Source organism: Schistocerca cancellata, chromosome 8, assembly GCF_023864275.1.
Source record: "Schistocerca cancellata isolate TAMUIC-IGC-003103 chromosome 8, iqSchCanc2.1, whole genome shotgun sequence".
Taxonomy (NCBI): Eukaryota; Metazoa; Arthropoda; class Insecta; order Orthoptera; family Acrididae; genus Schistocerca; species Schistocerca cancellata.
Window position 1 is genome coordinate 487,548,385 of NC_064633.1, and position 25,518 is coordinate 487,573,902.

Genomic DNA, 25,518 nt, shown 5'->3' on the forward strand with positions numbered 1-25,518 from the left:
TGAGCAGCTGCGGAGCGAGGGGTCCTTGGTTCAAGTCTTCCCTCCGGTGAAAAGTTTAATTTCTTTATTTTCGCAAAGTCTGTCCGTTCGTTCATTGACGTCTCTGTACACTGTAATAAGTTTAGTGTCTGTGTTTTGCGAGCGCACCGGTAAACCGTGCGATTAGTAGACGAAAGGACGTGCCTCTCTAATGGGAGCCGAAAACATTTGATCGCAAGGTCATAGGTCAACCGATTCCTCCACGCCGGCCGCGGTGGTATAGTGGTTCTAGGCGCTCAGTCCGGAACCGCGCGACTGCTACGGTCGCAGGTTCGAATCCTGCCTCGGGCATGGATGTGTGTGATGTCCTTAGGTTAGTTAGGTTTAAGTAGTTCTAAGTTCTAGGGGACTGATGACCACAGATGTTAAGTCTCATAGTGCTCAGAGCCATTTGAACCATTTTTGATTCCTCCACAGGAAAACGTGTCTGATATATTCTACACGACACTGGTGACGGAATGTGCGTCACATGACAGTAATATGTTGTCGACCCACTTAACTTGTACACTTGGCGAATGGGTAAAAAGATTCTTCTACCTTACCCGATTTCGGTTTTCTTGTGGATGTGATAATCACTCTCAAAATAGTGATGAAAACATAAGAGTTTGACACATAAACTGAAAATAAAAAATTAAACTTTTTACTGGAGGGAAGACTTGAACCAAGGACCTCTCGTTCCGCACCACTCACGCTAACCACGGGACCACGGCGCTCCTGAGCTCACATCAGCCTTGATGTTGCCTATCTTGCGCATGGACTACTCAGTTAGTATATATTGCTTATTTTTTCGTAGTTCCACAAAACTTCTTCCTGTTTTCCTTATTGATCTGTGTTCAGTTTTTCAAGGCCTATCCACTGTGCCAACTTATAACTAAATCTGAGGGGGGTGCAATGGGGAGGTTCCCTTGTGAGCACATACGTGTGAACCCAAATCTGTTGAGGAGTATGATTCCTTGAAAGAAAAATGTATCGCAGAGAAATTAATATAAGGGATATTACGTGAGATGATAAACGCAAATGCGAGAAGAATAGCAAGCTGAGGACCCAAGTCAAGAACTAACGTACCTACACTAGAAATCCTTACAAAAATAAGAACTTGTAACGCATGTGGGCAGTAGTCAATATATCCGCTCTTCGTATCCAATTTGTTTTTCTCTCTCTAATTTATTCATCAACATCGTTAGTAAGACAATATAATTCCTCAGGAGTTCGAAAGCCTCAATTTAAATTTGATCGTGATTGCCCGATACAGAAACTGAAAACAATAGCCTTCAGCAGAATCCGCTACATTTACAAATTCGGCAGTATTGGCAAAAAGAATGACATTATTATCCTTTTACATAAATATTATTGAAGAATTAGAAGCGGAGATGTTGCCAATAACGTCCATGTATAGGTTAATACATTTCTTTTGGTCACATGATTGCAAGTACTCGTAACACAGGCTCTCAGTTGCATCTTAATCGCAGCTGCTGATCGGAATATTAAATCACCGGAATGAATTAATCAAAAGTATTAAATGGGACCTTAATGCATAATGTATTTCGAAATTCTGATTTTATACCATAACTTTAAAGTGTATTTTTATCTTCTATCAGCAAGTAGATAAGACGCATTAGTCAAGGCCGTTTGGAGAAACACTCATGTTGTCTACAATTTTACAGTGCTTTGATTTTTGTTTTGCAGGTACACTTTTTGTTCAGAGTCTTTGCTGAACCACTACATCAAGACAGAAGTTAAGAAATTTACTTAATGGTTTTATTGTCCAAAATAGAGGCACTGATGATTTAAATTGCATTATAACATTTTCCACATTATTGTTTTCTTACATATAAAAATCCTTAAAACCACGGTGCGCGTTGTAAAACTGAGAAAATCCGAAAGAGCAACTGGGCACTAAGATTTTACATTATTTTCTATACTCAAACGTATTAGAGATAATAGCCATTTCGTATGCAATATCTTTGTTTACAGTTTCTAATTGACATTTTCTGGATTTTATGAAGTGTACAGTTCCTGAAAATATTACCGTATGTAAAAAAGACAGTAATGAGCAAAAAAATTAAATTAAATGTGAACAATCTGTGTTTTAATTTGTGCAAATGAAATTTATATATCTATTTGTTTATTTAACCTAAACATTTTAGGGGCTTCAGTTCCTCTCTTTCGTGAGATCAGGGTCATCATGACCTACGATATATATCGTCCTGAAATTAGTATTTTTGCATGTTGCAGGACCAGAGAAAAGTTACAGGATCACAGAAAATTGCAATGTATCGTAACGAAATCCGATGTTAGTGTATAAAGACGAGTCCTCGGGACGCTAAAGAAATTTCCAATAGTACTCCTCGATACATTTCGCGGGTTTTCGTTAGTATAATTAGCTAACATTTGAAATCTGTTTGAATTATGACTCTTAATCATAAACGAGCATAATGGAGTTGTATTTTTTGATTCAAAGATATCACAAAAATCAGACCCAGGATGTCGGTCTTACAGAAAATCTGTCATTAACAAAACTACATTGTTGCAGGCGGAGTTGTTACATTTTCCCAAATAAGAACTAGTTACTATGCCCTCTACTCTTCTTTAATTTTAAGAATTAGAGTGTAGTGACCGTGTAAATTGTTACCGAAATTTGAATGATGTCATTCAGGCATAAATTTCTTCAGGAAAAAATATGGACATATTATGACAGAAACAGTAATGGTATTTGAATTGCAAGCTATCAGTTTCTATGTGCTCTGGTACTCACTGTTGTATCGACATTGTTTACAAGGTAAGTGTTCCATGTTATCCACGTAACTATTAATAACATAAAATTTGAAGTTGCTATCACTGGTGTAACATTCGACCTACACGTGTGTTCTTCCCCATGGTGCGCAGTACTGAATATTTTCACCCGTAATTAGAAGTCTCTGCAGATTTCAGAAATTTTCAGGAGATGCGTTGCACGAACATTCACTTTTTTCGATGACCCATTGTACGTAATAACAAAATTTCATTGACTGAATTTCATGACTATGATGCTGATTTGTGTTAATTATTGCACAAGTTTAACGTTTGGGATTCAGCTGCACCGCACACTGCTTATTCTCCACACACAGGATTAATTTCACAGCTTTGGGGCGACACCAGCGCGATTTTGTTCAAGTTTTTCCCCCTCTTAATCCGCGTGTATCATTCGACCGGACCTGCAGAATTCATGATGAACAATGAAAATCACATTCCTGTGGTGCAGCCAGAAATACAAACGTAGAGCATTTGAGAAAATTTTCCATCACGCTTTCTAAGGTTTATATGATGTATTCATTGTTTCGCTGTGTTGGTTGTTCACACCAAACTGAAAGAGTATGCTGGATATACAACTTCAATTTTGATTAATCGATTTTCATGACACGTCAGAGAATAATTTAGGCACTGTCCAATGGAATACACGAATTTGTATTTCTCCATGAATACTGTGTTTAATAACTCAGTAATATTCTTGTATTTTATCTTATTTCATATTAAACATTTTTTTCCTGGTTCCGCAAGCCCACTTTATTTTGCGATGCTAGTAAGAAGATCAGATTCTTAATCGATAGTCTAATTCTCTGGTTGGTTCTAGAAGTGTGACTCGGCAGAAGAATACGCGTCGAAAGAGGTGGAAATTAGAATAACAAGATAGAATAGGTCAAAACGGGCTTGTTACGTCTGGTTGTGACGTGGACGGCATGCTGCTGGTGACAAATCATAATTCCGTTTGAACAATATACAGTAGATACTGATACTACAAGGCATTTGTTAATGTTACAAGCGACGTCAAACAATGTAACAAGTGCAAGTTCACAACATAATATCAAAGTTTTAGGGCTTAAGTGTTTTCTGATGGTGTTAAACGAACGTCGAAAGCACGTCGACTTTCGCACTGTATTGAGAGCACAGATCATGCAGTCTGTTGCCTGTTCCGTGTCAATATCTCATCGCTGAAATACTTGTCTAGTAATGCGTATGTAATGTTTTCTCCAAATGTCTTCATTAATTCATCAGCTTTTCTTAGAACGTGCGTTAGTACATCCTTGGTTCGAGTTACAAACTTGTCTGCAATATACAATTGAAATTTATTTTGTTTCTGCAAGTTAAATTTAAGTTAAACCTTAGCCATAAGTACTAAAAAACATAAAATATAAAAATAACATGAGATAGGGGTGGGGTGGAGGATGCTAGACGAGGGGATATTTATGCTAAATGTGAATGCATAAGCTACAATCACATCCCATGATCTATTTGACAGTACTCATACATTTGAAACCGAGTAAGAAATAAGTGCCCCTGTATGCAATCTCAAAATTTTATTTAATCCTTCAGGTCCACTTGTCAGCTTTACAAACGTTTGAAGAAAACATAATTAATCTGAAGGTGAAGTTAGGAGCAACTGAAATGCGTTCTGAGGATGTGAATTGTACTTTGATTGCACCGTATGCATTCCAATGGTTTAGAAATGTAAATGGAACGGATAACAGATTGCGTGAACTGTGCTGTCAGTGCAGTGCGAAAGTCGAATTATTTTCGATCTTCGACAATGTGTTTTGTTGACATTAGAGTAACTTAAGATAAAACCAAAATCCGTAGAAAAGAGAGCCTCTCTCCCTTTCATTTCACGCTGTTCTAGCGACTTGCGCGCAATTATGAATAAACATACTACATCGTTAACACATTCCACCTGTGGCACAGATAATGAATCTGACCACGAGTAAGGATGCTCCTGGTAGCTACACAACAAAATAACAGCCTAAATTAAGAATTTTTAAAAAGATTATTTACACAGTGCGTGGAAAACGTTCAGAGCGTGATTTCATTTCTGATCTACAAGCGACGTCAGCGCGGTAACTACGGTGGCAGCTTGAAGTAACAACTGTAAACAAAAGATGTGCATTCGATCAGTCAGTTTTGAGAAGGCAGTGTTAAGTAGTGGAAGTGCGGCCGTAATGTGTCAACATTATTGAATCACAAATCGCAATGGAGTCACTTCTCTAAACCAAGTGTTAAAGAGATCCTCCTGAATTTTTTGAAGAAGAGAAAATTGTGTGCAAAGTTTGTCCCACACAACTTTATTACCGAACAAAACCAAAGATTGAAATGTAAATCGCGGACATATGTTGTCTGGAAACAAAACCAAAGGTGATGAGACCACGAGATCTGGGCTTATCATTACGAGCCTGAACCTGTCACAAAGTAACAAAGTGCAGAATGGATCTCTGATGGTTCGTCAAGACCGAAGAATGTGCGAATGTGACGCCCAAGTTGAACGACACCCCAAAGGAAGACTTAACAGTTTCCTGTGGCTGTATGAGCGTTCTGTGTGTTCTACACAAGTGAGGGGAGACTATGTAGAACATCTGATGCATCAAAACCACCATCTTAACTATTCTCTATTTTTTTTATTAATCCAACTCCGGAACTTTTTGGGCTGACATCGACCGATGTGCATTTGGGCCTATATAGATTCAGACAGTATCAGAAATGATGTATTTTACTCTTAATATATCGGCACTTCATGGCGCCTGGAATGTCCCCATAAAACGTTTGGGGCCTTAACAAGGCGCCGCCTAGAGACGAACCAGTTTCGGTCATACAGGCAGTTCTGAGGTTCGTCAAGCAGAAGGAAACGGTGGCAAGGGACGGACTCGTTCTTGTTGCGGCGGCATTAGAGACCGCGCTGAGGCTGATCGCACTTGACAGCTATGTGCTGCGTGTGTACGCTGCGGCGGGGATTACTGCAGGGGTCCCTCAGGGCTCAGGGGTAGCACCGCCGCTGCCGACCGCTCCCTACCTGTTGAGCGGCGCTGCGGCCGTTCCATCGCCTGTCTTCCACTCTCAGCTGGCAGCAAAGAGATGAAGTTCCGCAAACAGGCAACGCCGCGACGACTGTGAAGCAAAAACAACCCTCCGCCATATTTTACGTCGTCAAAACAAATGGCAGTGATGTAGGATAGCAGTAGATAATGTGTCAAATGACTGTGAACCAAAATGAAATTGTTAATGTTCTGCATTTACAGTCAGAAACGAAATTACCGATGTTTACAGGGGACGAACAGTTGATATACTGTACTTCACATTTAGGCAGCGACCGTAACGTATACACATAAACACTGCAGTCCCAGGCTATCGGTTGTGTGCCATTCGAAATGAGAAGGCGTGGTCTGGAAAATTCAGTTTAGGATCGGTCTTCGTGTGGTTTAATACACGCTTTACTGCGTAAAAGAGATGTATAATCCACAGCTTTCAAAGTCCCACAGCTTTGATAAACTTTAGTAAAAAACTCATTTAATTGCTGTTTACATCATTCCTTCCTGTGTTGCCGGTTTCAGTCAGAGATTATTATCCACCACCCGTTGAACAAACGTTATGAGTAGAGAAACACTGGAACACCAACAAAAACAATCCGTCCACTATTTACGAGATGAAAAGCAATATAGTAGATAAAATTGAAAATAACATTACTGTTTCCTATAAGGCGGAGAGCTCAACTACTGAAAATTTCGGGATAGCTTGTTACAAAGGTAATGTTAGTCACGACGGCCAGCTGACTGGAACTACGTCTGTGGCATTCACCAGTTGGCGATGGTTTACGCTAATGGTTGTCCGTGTTTCTTTAGCGTTTTATTTTGTGTCTTCCTTGGATGACTGTCTATAATTGACATTCCGTGCATCTGCTTTTGCATGGCAAAGCATCATTTATAAATGTAATATTTTTCACATAGTGTTATTTATTTATATATATAAATAAGTCTGCTGTTAACTCAAACTGCAAGTATTGCTTTTATTGTTATCACAGTTTGGAAACGTTCTTCGTATTTATGGCGTTTGTATAACACTTACTGTTCTTTGATCATTACTGGTCAGACATTAAAGAATACTTTCATCAATAGCTTGTGGTGTTACTTATCGATATTTTGAAGGTTCTAGAGAAAGTTTACTTTCATATAAATTGTATGTAGCGTGTGGTTAAATTTTCATTTGAATTTTAAATAAGTGAAATAAACTGTTACCTGAGTCAAATACGAAAATTCCAACTTAACGCATTAGTCAAAAAAGGCCTAACCCACCCAGCCATTCGGAAATGCAGAGAAGGTTGTTGGCTGATCATAAGTTTGTGAAACTAACACTTAAGACACTATTCAGATAAACTGTCGTCTCTTGAATCAGTTTATCATGTGTTCATTATATACTTACAAATTTTGCAGAATAACTATCAGTACACAAAAGGATACCAACAAAGTTTCACAGAAAAGTTAACTTTTCGCATTTTTTGCTTTCCTTGAAAAACGCTTCCGTTATAATCTGAAGTTACGATTTAAAACTAGTAACTATCTCTTTACAGCAGATTACAGGCCATTCCGTCTGTAACACATGTTTCCAAATGTGAAAGCGAGATTCATTTAAAATTTAACAGAGAACAGCAAAAAGAATTGTGGGAGTAATGCCTACTGCAATTGTCAAAAACTGATTCAATTACTTTAGAATACTCGCACAAGAGATACGTAAATCACCACACCTTCCATCCAGCAACGAGATTTAAGTCGTTGTTAGCTGTGTTCAAATTTGTGCCTGTGTCGTGGTGTAACTTCCGTTTGCAACAGCGAGGCGTAAGGAAGTGACCTATAATGACAGCTGATTCTGCACAACTACTTTTACCAAACGAATGGAAGTGGCTTTCGAATGGCAATCGCAAATGTTTGGTGACAAGGCGACAAGTCAACCGAATCCTCCACGGGAAAACACGTCTGGTGTGTCATACACGGCGTTAGTGACAGTACGTGTGTTATCTGATTGGAACCTCTTACCGAAGCACATAATTTGTACGCCTAGTGAATGAGATATGCGTCCTTGCCCAGTTTAGGTGTTCGTATGAATGTGGTCACTCACAAGACAAGGATGAAAACATAATAGTTTGTCACATAAGCTGCAACAAATGAAGGCAACAGTTTCACAATCATACAGTTTCTCTTTGCTCTGTCAAAATATACGTTCTTAACGTTTTTGAAGCTGCGTTTCGTTTTGGAAGTTTTGACTCTTGAATTTCTTTGCATTAACCACAGTTTCACACCCGTTTATTTAGTGTTCTCATTTCTGTGGAACATTATGTGGTCTCTCCACTGCTCTCATTTTTCACCACGTTTACTTTCGACGGTAAAGTATTCTTACCATACGACTCATATTCTACCAGTGTACAGTATTACAACTGCCAAGATTACAGAATGAGAACAAACATATCAATCACTGGACGGACAGTCCATAAACTTATGTAAAAAAAAGGAAATAAAAATAATTGACACGAGAGAGATTTGAACTCGGCTCATCCGCGTCACAGTCCAACACCATGACCACTTAATCACGACGTCGCGGCTATTTACCTTCCATTAGTATTGAACTTGTTGATCTTGGACCGCTAACTGTTTCTATTTTGCCTGTTTTTCACAGTTCGGTACACCTTCTTCCCGTCTTCATGCATGGTCTGTGTTCAGTTTCTGACGGGCTATCCACTGGGCCATCTTACTACTAAACCTGAGGGAGGTTCGATGGAGAGTTTCCCTTCTAAGGAAAAATTCCTGGTAATACCGGGAATCGAACTCGGGTCCTCCACATGGTACACCACTTTCTTCTGCCTCTTTGTTTCTTCGTCATTTGTCGTCATTAGATCTGTGCAGTTGTCGCATGACGCTTCTTAAGATTCATCGATGAAAACTTCACTCAGTTTTTTTGTCCTTATATTACAGAGGGTGTCCAGTCCCTGACCGAATATGCTTAGCAGCAGTGGCAGCACCACTCAGCTGTGGAGACGGACTAAAAATATGCACGCCAGTTTTCAATCTTTTGTCCGGACATATGCGTGCATTTATACGCTGAACACACCGCGGGAGTAACGCCGAAATTAAATTAAGCTACTGCTTACAAAACTAAATTACAAAACTAAACACCAACTTTATCGCTTTGAGAACAACTGCAGAATGACCACATAAAGTAATGGGGCTAATTGAACGGCAAGGACCGCTAAATAACGTCCTACAACCTTTCTCTGTATTCTGTACACGCTTGGCTGAGAGGCGAAGCTCTGACATCTACACCCGAAATAAACAGTCCGAAACTCGAGACTAGCAGCAATTACATATCTTCAGATCCCATGGAACAGATTTGAGTCCAATAAGCGCCCCAGCTGGCCTACATTTGCCTTGCAATCTGAGGGAATCTGACGGGAAACGTGGAAGAGTTCTACCATGAGTGCGGCTTTGCCTAGCGTTTAGGAGTTCAGCTGGAATGTGAAGCTGTATCCTGTTGCCTTGAATCGATTATAATTACTTGTATTATGACTACATAGATACATCCGGCGCCTGCCGTATAAAGACGACCTTTCTCAGATACAGCTTACGAGTAGTTCTCGCACGTTCCTCATGTAAATATTCGTATATTTCCACTCCCCACTTTTCTTTCCTCCGTGTTTTTTGGTGTTATCTATCTTCAGAAACCATTTTATGTGTTGGTTTTTTTCTGTGGGTTGCGTGCTATAACATGACACATGAAGTTCGACTTCTTGAATAGCTACGTAGAAAATTCTCATTCCAAACATGCTTATCTGCTCGAATAGCTTCTGTTGTTGTGAACTACCCTGAGTATAGTATCGCACACACGCTTAACACGTACCACAATTATAGGGAAACGCTTGTAGATTATACCTACTCAGGTACCAGATCTTTCTATAAATATAAACGTTTAAGTTGCTCCATTGCAGAATAACGCAACAAAGGATTTGTAATTTACAGTTTATTTATTTAATTTAATTTATGTATCAGGATCCGTAACACCATGTGAGGCAAAGTTAGATGGTCATGGAACGATTAGGTACATAGTTTAAAGAAAACAGATTATTTATAAATTTTCTAAGGACACAAAGAATTAATGAAACACAAAAGATTCCAAAAGAGTATACGAGTAAATAATAGATAATAGAGAAAAGTTCTCACCCCCGAGGAATTCCTGTACAGAACAGGAATGTGCCAGAACGAGTAATTGGGATTGATCAGCCAGTTTTATCAGTTTTGCTCGAAATCTGCTGAATAGAGCTCACCTTTCCGTACAATACTTAACAAAGTGTTTTGCAAGTGCATATCATTTTAGTCTAGTTTTCACTGGGTGCATATTACAGTTTATTCTAAATGAATCAGTGTTGTAAACAATAAATCCTGTGATGAAATGTACAGGGTGTTCCGAAACTACTCGTTCAAATTAATACAAGCGGCAGTGAACATCAAAAAAATTTATTTAGTTAAGGGACGCATGATCCCTGACGGTAGTCTCTGATGATTTACGCAGTAGGTAGTTTTATAGCGGTGGCATTTGCAGGAAATTCTCAAATAGGCGACCACTCGCCTGTATACACACAACGCATCGTCAGGCCACTGACTGTTGCACATAAAATGCATTCGCAGTTGCGAACATGGTCAACCATCAACTGTGTACTGGGATGACGCCAGTGAAAGTTTATGCCGGACCGGGACTCGAACCCGGATTTCCTGTTTTTATCGCGAGCGGTTGTCTTACTTTTAGGCCCTCCAAACAAGTTTCACGGCCAGACCCAAACTTCCATTTGTCGTCAGCCATGTGTCTGCATCCTGTACTCGTACATCCATTATGTATATTCCCGTACAGGAGAGAGATTTTAGTTGAAAGTCGCTTGCCCGGTGTCGGTGAATAAACACGATACTGCAGTGCCCATCTTGTTCAGAACGACGATGCAATGTACCTTCGAACAGGCACTGAAATACCGTATTGATTGTTGTGTCCGTTCGAAGATTCCTGGCATAAGCGCAATGCTACCAGCAACGACGGCAATTCTCGCGACGAGGTCTTCTTCCGTTTCCACAATGATTTAATACACCAGCTGCTTCATATAAACCCAGAAGAAATCCAGGCACTTGGGGTCACAGAACCACTTCGACTGATCCATCGGTTACCGAAGTTGGCTCTCATCAGATGATTCCTCACCGCAAAGCTAAAATGGGCTGGCGGCACATAGCGCTGGAAGTACATCCTTTGTCTAACATTCAGAGATACGTCCAACAAGCAGAGCAAAAGAGACCGATACAACAACTTACGCCAGCACCACTAACAAAATGTTTCCTAACGCTACAAGCTGCCTTCGTAGACCATATGTTCCATATCGAAATATATTTGATTTGATATTCTCTACCACCTTCATTAACCTGAGCTAATATTTCCAACACCCTGTATGTACAGGGATGGCAATGTTAGAATTTCGAGACAAAAGAACAACCGCCTACACCATATACGTGAACTGACAGTCAGACCGCCCTTTTCTGAGTTAAGAATATTCTTGGTGAGGGCACAGAGATACCACAAAGTATAACATCTTGCGAGGTAATAGTGACACAAAGTAGAGAAGCCTCCGCGTATCAGTATCAGAGACGGACGAGATCATTGTTACAGTGAAGATAGTAGCATCCATTTTCTGCACGAGATCTTCAAAGTGATACTTCCAAAAAAGCCTTCCATCTAACCTCAATATTAAGAAATAAAATGGTCGACTTTACTGACTGTCTGACCACCTTCGGCAGATAAAGTTTCGTTTTGTCAAGAACTGTAGCACTGAGTTTTCTTATAGATAACCGTGAATCTGATCTCTCAAAGCCATGTGCTTATGTTACTGACTATCCCACTAGCTACATCATTTAGGAGTATATTACCTTTCACGTCTTTCATAGTGGCACTTGTGTCGTCCGCATAGAGAACAATTCTTGTGGCATATGTAATGTTTAGTGGCAGATCACTGAAATATACCGAGAAAAGCAGTGGCCTCAGAACAGGACCTTGCAGCACACTCTACAACACCCCAGTTGGACTCAAGCCTCTTCCATATTTGGTGAACTTTTTATCCAAGCGATTATCATTTTTTTGTAGGATATTAACAGGATGCACGTGACAAACACAATGTTCTTAATGGATGTTAACAAACACATAGTTCTCTTTTTTACCACATATATAAAACAATTCGGAAACACATTGGGCCACATTCAGAAATTAACAATAACAATAAGGTATAGTTACAAATCATTATTTCTTTTCGAACAGTCTTCCCTATACCCTAGCCTCCGCCCCGTTATTTTCTTCCCTAAAGATGATCGCTTTGCTTATTATGAAGGAATGAACTCTTCTGAAACTTAACATCCATCATCTTTATAGCTGGAACTAAAATATCAAACTTCCGATTATTCGAAGAAAGACAAAGGTTGATAAATTCTTTCTTCCTTCTATAATCGCATCCACCATCTTTATTAGGGTTTTACGTGATTCCAGCAAAGAGTACAGTTTATATCATTGTTGAAAATCTTTTGGACATGGGTAGGAGCGTTTTCGCATATAACTCTGTCCTTCCGACGATGTTAAAAATTCAACACATGAAAATTATATTTTAGACGAGTTAAATCTCGAACCTGTTGCACTAGAATATAAATTATGATAGACCTTGTGTAAATTTTATGTAATGTAATCAGCAACGTAAAATATCTTCAGCTGCTAAAGAGTGATAGGTTACTGTATAAATATGTTAATGAGTGTGGTGAAAAATGGGCCGCAGTTCGCTGCCTCTAGGACTGCATTTCCATCCTGTGTCATGGGACTGATTTACTACCGCACAGTCGTTTACTCTGGTCTTATTTCCGCACTGTCCTCACTATTCGCTGCCTTGTCAACAACTTTTTGCAGTTATTCAGCTACATTTACACTGCAATTCCTTACATTTCAGGGTTACGCCCACTGTAATATTTTACATGTTTTATATAACAGTGGATGTACTTTTTATGCTTAAGAAAATATTTTCGTCCATTTATATAAAAGTATGTGAAAAATACCGAGATTCACTGAGGTTCGGATTTCACACTACACGGATGGTATCCTCCTAGAAATGGCTTAATGAACTGGTTGCGGGTCGGAATAAGGAAAGGGCACAACAGGACCAATAAGATTATGGCTGGGAGAGAATTGTGCCGCGCAAGCCAACCTCTCGGTTGATCTCTGCTTTGGTTTACGAAATAGAGAACGAAATTAATGTCGCCATAACCAGCACTTTCATTTACCATTCGCTGCTAACGTCCTAAACGGATAACTGTGAGATTATGCTAAGAACACCTGTCTACAGAATAAGAATCAATCCTTATGTACTGGTGACAGGTAATTAAATCTCCACTGGAAGTAGCGTGCTATTCCTGTCTTGCGGCCAAGACAATTACGTACTTGTATAGCAGTCAAAGGTGTGTGACGAACGCTACAGTAAACAATGTCTCCTGCACCTTTTTTATGTGTGCAATTTATATATTCGATTTTACCCACTCTGAAAAAAAAGAAAAACAAGATCCTGAACGCCCAGTTTAAGCCATTACGTTCACAGTTAACGGATAACAGTAAGGTCACCTGGCGGTGAAGCATTTGTACACTGTGAGAACAATTTCGTCGAACATCTTATTAGTAGTATGCCATCCAGTATAAGGTTAATCACAGCTAACAGAGAGAAACAAAATACAAGTATTAATCAGTACTTGCGTATGTCCGCTGTTCTAAGCATGATGTCACATAGCTTCTTTCTACCGTCTTTTACCATTCCACTCACCAACTGAGAAAAAATCTCAAATCCAATGCTGTTCACTGAAGACTACGTTTATATAATCGAAAGTAATGGCATTTTCCAGACTAATAACAGCTCCCTACGACACATGCCACCATTTGTAGGATATATCATTATTAATATGAAGCAGTTTTATAAGGAGCTCTTTCTTCGGATAGGTCACAGCTCGCGAACTTTGTCACAATGTCACATGGTTTATTATGAAACTTTCAATTAAAGTCCCTTAAGTTAAGTATTATTTCTTTCTGAACAGTTATGGCTCAAGTTAAGCCAATCTATATCATTAAACGACTAACCCGGTGCACGATTGCAGTTGCAAGTTGCGTATCTAACGGCAACCAGGGGCAACAAAAATTTGTTTTTCAAAACTGCATCCAATAATCGACCGAATTTAAAAACTTAAAACGCTATAGTACGCTATTCATTAAGAAGTATAATCTAATGTTTATGGTTCAACACAAGCAGTCAAGTGTTACTGTTAAAAACTGTTTATACGTCTTGAAGCAGCATAACTCACGGCAAGCAAATGCATCCATAGTATATTCATGCTTTATTTGAGAATGAGAGCACTGAGCGACATCCAAAAGACTCAACACATAATTTCAAACCCTTACGAAAATTGTATTCGCTGACACCCCCCTTCCCCAAACGAATGAAGGAAAAAAGAGTTTATCGCTTACTTTATTTCTCTCTGTTCATGTATTAAAACTGCAGCACCGGGCACTACAATTTAATTTATTACTTATATAGTACTAATTCTATTCACTTCACCTTTTGCAGAGGGTATCCACATATAACACTAAATTTACCAACAAAATTTTATCATTTTACGACATATAGTTTGGAAAATATAACATTTTAGACATGGATCGGGAGTCGGGGTTAACTGCTGCTTACAGAAATGATAAACAATTTGTGGCTATTGAGCAATGTGTTTGAACTACTAAAGTTACATACACCAAATATCACTGAAAGAGATTATTTTTACTTGCTTTTAAACCAGCAATAATCTTTTGTAATTTTGTGATCCCGGAACACGCCGTCAAATAATCAATAATGCTATAAATTAAATACACGAATGCAAAAGTCTAAATGGAAACGCTGGCTATTGGTGCAAATCGAAACAACATAGCAAAGCAAAAGTGCACGTTTTCTTTTATTAGTTTTTGAGCTAGTTCATTTTGTAATGTATATTTAAATGAAAACAATTTTTAAAAAATACCAAGCCAGGGCGTTCGTTACTCACTGTAGCAATTTTGTAATTATTCGGCGTTTTCTTCTAGACACTGTTGTGTTCTTCTCAGTTATTGTCAACAACAAGACATTGTTTTAGAATGGCGTTTTTCAGTCAAAATCAATTCGGACTGAATCATCAAAATAAACACAGACAGGCAACGCGGTGCTTTTTTTACCAGGTAGTGAATTACGATATTTCTCTTGCTTTTCGCTTCGTTTGCACTCTACTAGGCCCCAGTGAAAATCCTTTATGTAATTAAACACACAGACCTTTTAAAAGCAGAGAAGCAAACCAGAAATCTTTTTTCCCCAACAAAAATGTAATTTTTGTCTCTTTTGTGTTATTTTTACCATACGGTGAGTATTCATCACCTGTTCCTTCGTGACAGACCGGCAAGAAGTTATAGTAACACCAACTTACCTCAGTGAATAGTGACAGTTTCATTGGGTGTAGTTTATTTTTCTGTGATATCAATTCCACTGCTCTCCATTGCGTAATTCGTCCGTCTCTTTTCGTATTAGCAACTGCCATAGGTCGGATCTGCACCACATGAGTCTAGACCACCACCAGTTTATCACTTGGACCGACTAAGATGGAGCAGTGGTAAGGCTCTAGTCTCGATTAAGTAGGACAATTTAGATTTTCTGTGACGCCTGCAAATCACTTATGGCAAATGCTAGGCAGGTTCCTTTAGAAGGGCACGGCCGATTTCCTCTGCGTCCTTCATCAGTCTGAACTTTCCCTTAAGCTATGATTTCATAACTGATTCTCGGTTATCGACGCAAAGTTGATCACGATACTCAGCAATAAACTCATTGATCCTAACCTAAACGGATACCTCGTAAATTCCATTTTCATACAAAAGATATTTTTATAACAACAACGTTGCTGACTGCTTGCATACCATACCCTAAAACCCTCCTGAAATTGTATTTTTTATTCTTGTAAGAATCCATATTTATAATGTTGAAACCAGTTAAATTCATCGACCCATACACTGCTATCATGAATGGAGTCTCTATAAGAACCAAAGATCATAACTTCATAACAGGTTTCATGCAGGACCTACTCATTTGACTTATTCCAAAACGTCTTAACAAAGCAAGCCGTGGTACAATATTAAAATTAAATGAGACAACTGTTTTCAGAAGTGACGTTCATTCAACTCATGCCAAAGGACAAAAGATCATGTTTTACGCATACTCGCACAACTGTAACTCAGACGCTTCAACTGAATTAATGTTACTAAAGTGTTAAGCATAATATTAAATTCTCCATAACTTCGGAAATATTACAGTCTCACAACACCTAAGGCCATATTTGTACTCGGCACAAAAATTCCTTTAAAATGAGACATTTTACACATCAGTTATCGGTCGTTCTAATGTTCATAAAAATCAAATTTATTTTATTTAATGAAGATGACAGAACAGGCTTTGGAAACAACAGAGGACTCAAGTACGGTTGCTATCAGATTAAAATATACGCAGGAGTATCCAAAAAAATCTGAACAACACTGTCGTGGGCGGAGCTTGTGTAGCCGCTAGGAGTGTACAGCGAGCTCGTTGCCAGTTCAGTACCGCCTGTGTTGTCGACCTGGCTTCTTCTGTTCATCTGCAGTGATTGTTTTTGCTAGCGCTGTTTTGTTCTTGTTTCTTTTTTATAATGGCAAGTTTCAGTGAACAAAGAGCATCTTTGAAATTTTCTTTTCTGCTCGGTAAAAATGCTGCTGAAACTGCTGTTCGGGCTTACCGAGCTGCTAACCGAGATGAAGCTATGCAAAAAATTCAAGTGTAGAGTGATTTGCTAGATTTAAAAATGGCAACATGTCGATTGATGACAAACCTCGTTCTGGACGTCCATCAACTGTCGGAGTCGACGAAAATTCGAGGGCTTGTGCTCACAGACCGTCGACAGACGACTGATCAAATGTCAGAAATTAGTGGATTATCTTGGAGATCGGTTCAGCGGATTTTAAGGGAAGATTTGGAAAGGAAAAGGGTTGCTGCAAGTTTGTTCCTCCTACCAGCACACACACCCATCTCTGTTAGTTTTTGGCTGAAACTGGCATGGTTCCGGGGGGTGGGGGGCTTCCCCACGCACCTTACTCGCCCGACCTGGCTCTGTGCGACTTTTTCTTATTTCTACGCATGAAAAGGGGCACGAAAGGACACCGGCCGGACAATATTAAAGAAGTCAAGAAAAAAAACGAGGATGGAGTTGTCAACCATTTCTAAAGACGACTACAAGAAATGTTTCGAAATATGGAAGCACTGTTGGGACAAATATATTAGTTGTAATGGAGAGTATTTTGAAGGGGATAACGTTGTTTTGCAAATAATTTGAAAATATATAGTTTTTAATAAATAATTCCGCTTTTTTGGATACCTCCTCGTATCTGAGCAAATTTAATATACAAAGTGAACATTGTTATAAGTTTTAAAATAGCGCTAGCCGTCAGGCAACTTAATTGTAGTATGAAGTACATATTTATACTTGGTTTTTGTGATCTCACGTCGATTAAACTGGTGGGAAGAGGGATGTCTATAAATACATTTTAGGACGACTCGAAAAGTCAATTCAGGGTGATTTGATGTGGTAAGTCGTGTAGATCCGTAACACTTTTGTTTCTGAACGTGATACAAATGTAGGTTGGCAACAGTGCAAAAACACAGCCGATGTCTCGTTACTGTGAGATTATTTTGAGTATTGTGTTTATGTAACAAATATTGTGATACAGAGACATTTTGTGACTTACTAGTATTTACGTGGCACATAGCACATCTAAAATCAGGCAGTTTAATTCATCATATGTTACTGATGAAACTCTCAAACTAGGTTTGTGGTATCAATGAATGGGAGCTCAGAATTTATTTTTATCCGATTCAAACATAGCAAACGTCACATGCTCCTCTCGATCGACCTCGCCGTTGGCGACACATTAATCCCTATCTTTCGCCTTTTTCTCTTTTCTTAGCGTCGGGGACAAAGTAACCACGTTACCAACTGTGACCTGTTTAATTTTTACGCTGTATGTAGTCTCCTTCCCTGAAGTATCTCTTATAAAACAGAAAACGTTAGCACAGTCGACGTAATTGTTTTGTACGTAACTGACTGAGGCCCTTGTGCTGCCTCCGGGAAAAGGAGACACGTCCATTAAATACATGGTAGGTTACTCCCGCACCGAGAGAACACGGGACCGTTGCTGTGGGCAGCACTTCATCGCGTCTAGTGTTGGCTGGCGGCAGTGTGAAACGCGCGCGAGTTCACTTGCCTCTGACGACTACGCGCTGGCTCACGGTAAAATTCTGCTCGACTTTATTTGCTGTACGAACAATTTCTTTTTTAAAGTGCAAAGTGTTCTCGACCAACACGCATCTCTTAGTTCTCATATTTGTACTGCGACGTATCCAGCACCCTCAGAATATAGCCGCGCATCCAGCTGCGCACAATACCACGCTTCGCGCGACTTCAGGCTTTTTGTACGTGTGATGCGGGTGTACACGAGGCGATATCTGGTTTCTTTGAAGTCAGTGCGTTTAAATTCGGTCGCAGAAGAGTTCACGTGGCGGAGGTAAACGGGACACGCCTTTGTTCCGTGCGTGCAAGGTAGCGCGTTTGTATCAGGGGACTTCCCGAGTGTGAGTTCTTGTCGCGCTCACCACAGATTCCTGGATAATGTGAATACTAAGTGCCTTCAAAACCACGAAAAAAGTTTTTCTTTCCTTTTTATTGTTGTTTCTCTCTCTGCCTCGATTTTTATTGTCGTTCTGTCAAAGTTTCGGTAATAATTCTCTACCTTAAGTATATATCTAACATATACGCACGAAATTCTAATCCAAACAGAGCTCGCTCAGTAAAGAGCAATTTTTTTTTTTTTTGGACGAATAATATTTTCTGCGGAGCTTAATTTCTAAATATTGGCGCCCTACGGTTTAGTATCTTTGTATGCCCCGTACCTGTTATGTATACGTCACACATCACCACTCCCCTTGCAGATGAGCTAGTGTGCTCGTTTTCGATGTAGATGAGTTCTGGCTGTCACTCTAGAAGAAAAAAAGGGAAAGATAATGTTCAAAATCAACAAATGTTTCCTGTGTAGATGCACTGATGGTCTTCTTAAGAACATGCTTCGCGACAGTCACTTTCAGACAGTAATAGAGCATACAACTTGGATAACAAGTTATCATTCAAACAGCCCTAGCGAGCTGGTGCATGTAAACTACCGGGGTCGCACACGGGAAGACGAAGGTTCAAAATCCCCTTCTAATCCATCCAGGTTTAGCTCTACATTGCTTTCCCTAAATAAGTTGGACCGATAGAGCTGGGAAAGTAGTATTCCGCCGATTATCTTTCGAAAGGAGACAGCCGATTTCCTTCCACGGCCTTTCTCAATGGAAGCTAGTGTTTCGTGCGTAATTACCTCATCGTTTACGTGATATTCAATGCTAGATTTCCTTTCCTTTCTTCCTAAATCGATTAAGGCAAACGAAGGGATGCTTTCTTTGAAAAGATCACTGCTCGTTTCCTTACCTATCCTTCTGCAGTCCAAGATGGGGTTCCGTCTGTGAAGACCTCCTCGTCGTCGAGGAGGCGTTAAAATACTAACCGACCTTCTATGCTTAAGATTTGTATGAAAGTTACGAGGGGCGTTGAGTAAGCGATAAAAAACTTATTTTTTTCTGAAAGCAGGTTGGGTTTATTCAGGATTCCAGTATACCGTATTATTCCGCACTCTTTTGACTACAAAGCCCTATTTTTCAACATAATCTCCGTTCAGAGCGACGGCCTTCCGCCACCTTACTGGCAGGTTCTGTATGGTACCAATATACTGGTCGACGTCGGTGCCAAAATCTTGCTGCATCAATAACCTTCCCATCATATACGTACTGCGGAGTGCATCCTTCATTGAGCCACACAGGTGCACGTCGGAAGGTGTGTGGGGTGGATGAGGGAGAACAGACCAATTAAGTTCTCCTCACTGGTTCACAGACTTGTGTGAGCCCTTGAGTTGTCATGGAGAAGAAGTTCGTTTGCATTTTTGTGGCGGCGAAAACGCTGAAGTCGTTTCTTCAATCTCGTGAGGTAGCACAATGCAGAGTTGATCGTTGCTCCATGAGGAACAAGCCCTCCAGAGTCCCAGAAGGCCGTCGCCATTACTTTACTGGCTGAGAGTGTGGGTTTGAACTCTTTCTGCAGAGGAGAGGTGGTGTGGCGCCACTCCTTGGGTTACCGGTTTGTCTCCGGTTCGAAATGATTATCCCATGTTCCATGGCCTGTGATGATGTTCGACAAAAAACTGTCACGGTCACCCGCGTAATGCGCAAGCAATTCCGCACAGATAGTCCTTTCTTGCTCTTTGTTACGCAGCGAGGAACCCTGCAGGCACACACATCTGAGTACCCCAACTAGTGGACGAATGTGTCAGCACTATCAACAGAGACGTCCAGTTGAGCAGCGAGGTTTTTGATTGTGATCCATCGGCACGTTTCAACATTGCAGGAGTCACAGCTGTATGCGGCCGAATAGGTCTGCTCGACCTTGTTGCGATAATGACAGACGTCTCGTCTAACGATTCACAGTACTTTTGACCACTGCCAAGTCTCCATAGACATTCTACAAATGCCTATGAATATCTGCGATGCTCTGGTTTTCCGCCAAAAGAAACTCAATGACAGCTCTCTCCTTGGAACGCACCTCCGTTACATACGCTATTTTGAAGGCTACACATAGCGCCGCTACCTAACGAAACTTGATGAAACAACAGGTGCTGAAGCGGGAATATTCCACGATGTCCCACAGGACATTCCGCATTTTTTCCACCGAAAATGGTGGGAAAAAATGTGTTCCACGTGTTCCATTATTTACTGAACGTGCCTCGTATATCGCTCAGTACTCGTAACCCACGTTTTATTCTCTATTAATATCTGAAGATGTCTGCGCCGTACGATGTTTTCAATAACTATAAATCATGCGATCTAGACTGAAAATATTTACTGAAGTGTAATGAAGTTACAGATCCACATTTTCAGTATCATGAAATATAAGAGAAATGTTCGTGAACGTAAATGGGAATGCTTGGGAGAAAGACGACGTAGTTTTTGAGAAATCCTGTTGGGCAATTTTAGAGAAGTTGTGTTCGAAGAAGACTGAGAGACCATAATGCAGCCTCCAACGTATATCTCGTGTGGGGATGGTGCGAATAAGATAAAAGGCCGCGTAGAGAAGCGTATAGACAGTCACCTTTGACTCGATCAATACGCGAATCAATAGCACAGAAAATCGCTAATGTTGGTACGATACTCCCTCCACCACGTTGTAACCCCGCCTGGGGTTATTTGGCTGTCTGGTGCAAAACTTTCTATCTGTTGCTACTATGCCGACTTGCGCGTCGATGAGAATGAGAGGAAATGATAGAATTACAGAAACACCCAGTCCCCTAGCGATGACACTCTCCGACCCGTCTGGGGATCGAACCCGCGAACCTCGAGGTATTGGCGCTAACCACTAGACAACGAGCTGCGGACCACCATGCACCATACTCGTATACTGTGTATATGTACGAGGGCTATCCACACGTTTTGGAATTAAAAATAAATAAACTATTGGAATTTTTTTATTATATACAGACGAAAGCCACACTTAAATACTACTTTTCTACATAGTTGCCATTTAAGTTAAGGCACTTATCGTAGCGATGGACGAGCTTGGGAATTCCTTCGTTGTAAAATTCGGCCGCCTGCGCCTTCAACCACGTAATGACTGTCTTTTGGGACAGAAAAGGTGTGATTTTTGTGGATTTCCTGGAAAGAGACACTACAATAAACTCTCAAAGGTATTGCCAAACTCTGCACAACCTCAGAAGAGCAATACAAAACAAGCGCAGGGGGAAGTTGGGCTCAAAGATCTTGCTGATTCACGACAACGCCCGGGCCCACACGGCAAATGCCACTCGTGAAGTTCTCGAATCTTTTAAGTGGGAGTTGTTTCCTCACCCGCCGTACAGTCCCGACCTGGCACCGAGCGACTTCCACTCATTCCCAGCAATGAAGAAGTAGTTGGCTATGCAGCATTTTGATGACGACGCACAGCTTCAAGAAGAGGTAACCACGTGGTTGAAGGCGCAGGCGGCCGAATTTTACGACGAAGGAATTTCCAAGCTCGTCCATCGCTACGATAAGTGCCTTAATTTAAATGGCAACTATGTAGAAAAGTCGTATTTAAGTGTGGCTTTCATCTGTATATAATAAAAAAATTTCCAATACTTTATTTATTTTTAATTCCAAAACGTAATGTACTTTGTGGATAGCCCTCGCACATCTGCAGCTGGATACTTCAAGCTGAGAAGACATAATATTTCGGCGATCTACTTGACCGTCACGGTCAGGTGAGACGCTGTTGTTGCTGCGTGTCGACGAACTGATGTTACTGTGGAGCTGGTCCCTCCGTATAGACCAGCAGAGAGCTACTCAGCACACGTGCTAAATGCCGTGAATGCTGTCCACACCACAAAAGGTACTAGCGGCACCCGGCGGTGGTGAACGCAGAATAAAACGATGTACTGCTATCGTAACTAATCGTCAAAATGGCTTCTTAGGTCCGTGTTTGTTTCCACAATTCACTCAGAGGATGCACTTCTCCCTACTAGTAACAGTATTAGCCAGCCTGGTTTCAATGGGTCCTTCTCAACACAGTTCCAGTAACGAGATGCATCAGCAACCACCTGTATCTCATTATACACACATCCAAAAAAGTTTTGCATCACCCCGGTTCCCATAACTCTTGAAGATAGACATTGACTGTGGATATTGTATCATGGACACAGTCCCTTTGACTGTTTAGAGCTGTCACTAAACCCGCCCAAAGCTATAAACAACCATGCATGAGCAGCGCCTATTATACGAAGGGGTGCGACAGCCGATCAGTTCCAGTCATTCCACCAGGAAGGAGGTACACGTATTGTCTGTAGTTCAACCATGTCTAGACGGTCAATATCACGGTTCGATCGCGTCTGCATTGTTACTTTGTGCCAGGAAGGGCTCTCAACAAGGGAAGTGTCCAGGCGTCTTGGAGTGAACCAAAGCGATGTTGCTCGGACATGGAGGAGATACAGAGAGACAGGAATTGAAGATGATATGCCTCGCTCAGGCCACACAAGGGCCACTACTGCAGTGGATGACCGCTACCTACGGATTATGGCACGGAAGAACCCTGACAGCAACGTCACCATGCTGAATAATGCTTTTCGTGCAACCACAGGACGTTGTGCTACGATTCAAACTGTGCGCAACAGGCTGCATGTTGCCTCAATCCCGACGTCCATGGCGAGGTCCATCTTAACAAGTACGACACCATGCAGCGCGGTACAGATGGGTCCAACAACATGCCGAATGAACCGCTCAGGATTGGCATCACGTTCTCTTCACCGATAAGTGTCGCATTTGCCTTCAACCATACAATCGTCGGAGAGGTGTTTGGAGGTAACCCGGTCAGGCTGAATGCCTTAGACACACTGTCCAGCGAGTGCAGGAAGGTGGAGGCTCCCTGCTGTTTTCGGGTGGTATTACGTGGGGCCGACGTACGTCGCTGGTGGTCATGGAAGGCGCCGTAACGGCAGTACGATACGTGAATGCCATCCTCCGACCGATAGTGCAACCATATCGGCAGCGTATTGGCTAGGCATTCGTCTTCATGGACGACAATTCGCGCCCCCATCGTGCACATCTTGTGAATGACTTCCTTCAGGATAACGACATCGCTCGACTAGAGTGGCCAGCATGTTCTCCAGACATAAACCCTGTCGACATGCCTGGGATAGACTGAAAAGGGCTGTTTATGGACGACGTGACCCACCAATCACTCTGAGTGATCTGCGCCGAGTCGCCGTTGATGAGTGGGACAATCTGGACCAAGAGTGCCTTGATGAAATTGTGGATAGTATGCCACGACGAATACAAGCATGCATCAATGCAAGAGGACGTTCTACTGGGTATTAGAGGTACCGGTGTGTACAGCAATCTGGACCACCATCTCTGAAGGTCTCGCTATATGGTAGTAGAACATGCAATGTGTGGTTTTCATGAGTAGTAGAAAGGGCGGAAATGATGTTTATGTTGATTTCTATTCCAATTTTCTGTACAGGTTCCGGAACCGAGGTGATGCAAAACTGTTTTTGATGTGTTTAGTTCATTTCCTGTCCATCAAGAATTAATGCCCTGTAATCGCGGAGTTTTCGGGTTGTTGATAACTTTGTGTGGTGACGATGTTCCAGACACCAAACCTCAGCAATACAAATATTCTTGTCAATGTATACTTGAGTCTTGAAAGCTTATAAACACCGGGCATTCTCAACCCAAGAAACAAAAAGGGTGCTAATCCTAACAGGTGGGCGAGATATAGTCTTGACTTTAAAATTTCATAAATTTTCCATGTTTTAGCTGATATGATCCCAGGATATGGGAGAAACTGATGTAAATTCATCTTGATCCACTTTCGGCGATGATCTATACCCCAAGATACGATGGATCTGCATCTCAGAGAGTCCGTTCTGTTTCATTGCAGATCTCTACTTCCATTGTGAACTTAATGCTGCGATGAAGGAAATTAAAATGTTCAGAGAAAGTTAGCGAAGCTCTCCCTTCTGGCCCCGATGGGTCAATCGGGACCGACTGCCAGTGGCGTCATTGGATGCTGTACGGAGGGGCATGGGGTCAGCAAACCGTTGTTGGCTTTCTCGACCGTGGAGCAGCTCTTCTAACTCAAGTAGCTCCTCAGTTGGCATCATGAGGCTGAGTGCATCCCGTTCCAGTCCTCCCAGCAAGGAAAAATGCCTGGCTGTACTAGAAACAGAAACCAGGTCTTTTGCATAGCACCCAGAGGCGCTGACAAACAAGATACAGAATTCGGAATACTGTCTTCATGTCAGAAGAACATCGCAGAAAAGCGTTCGGAGTTGCGGTAACGGAACGGAGCGCAATGGTGCCCGGCCCGCCGTGTCGCTACCCCCCGAGCCCAGCTGAACAGAGTCTGGCTGCCGTGCACTTGGCGGCGGTTGTGTTGCGGGCCCGCAGCTGTATCGTTCTGCGGCCGTGGCACGTCCAGCTGTTACTGCTGTGTAATATACAGGCGGCAAGTTATTTGAGTAGTTAAAAGGGACGTTCCTGGCCTTTTTTTGCGCCCTTTGTTATCCTGCCCCTCGGCCGAGCGGGACGAGGCGACACCTGGGATAATGGGCCGGCCCTATGACAGTAATGATGCCAACTCCATTACATTTGCGCCGCCGGGCCGGCCGGGGGTCCATTGTGATGCTAACGGGATGCAACCGGTCGGTCGACGCCAGAGGTCTCCCGGGTAGAGGGGGAACCCCCCGGCCGGCGGCGGCAGTTAGGTGCCCTGGGGGAGGCGATTGTCTGCAGGGGCGGCGGACTGGTTGGCAGGCGAGGGGTGTCCGTGTTTGGCAAACGTTTAGCGCGCTAATAGCTCTGTGTGTTTATTAGCTGATTGGTCGGCAACCTGTGGCTTTGTGACCGCAGCACTGCCCTGCGCTGCATCTGGCGGAAGCAGG

At 41.6% G+C, this 25,518-nt stretch overlaps 1 long non-coding RNA gene across 1 annotated transcript in view; it reads left to right on the forward strand.

Annotated features, from left to right (window-relative positions):
• Positions 1-25,518, forward strand: part of LOC126095751 (uncharacterized) — a 1,187,680-nt gene that overhangs the window by 1,052,755 nt on the left and 109,407 nt on the right. The gene's annotated exons all lie outside the window — the stretch shown is intronic.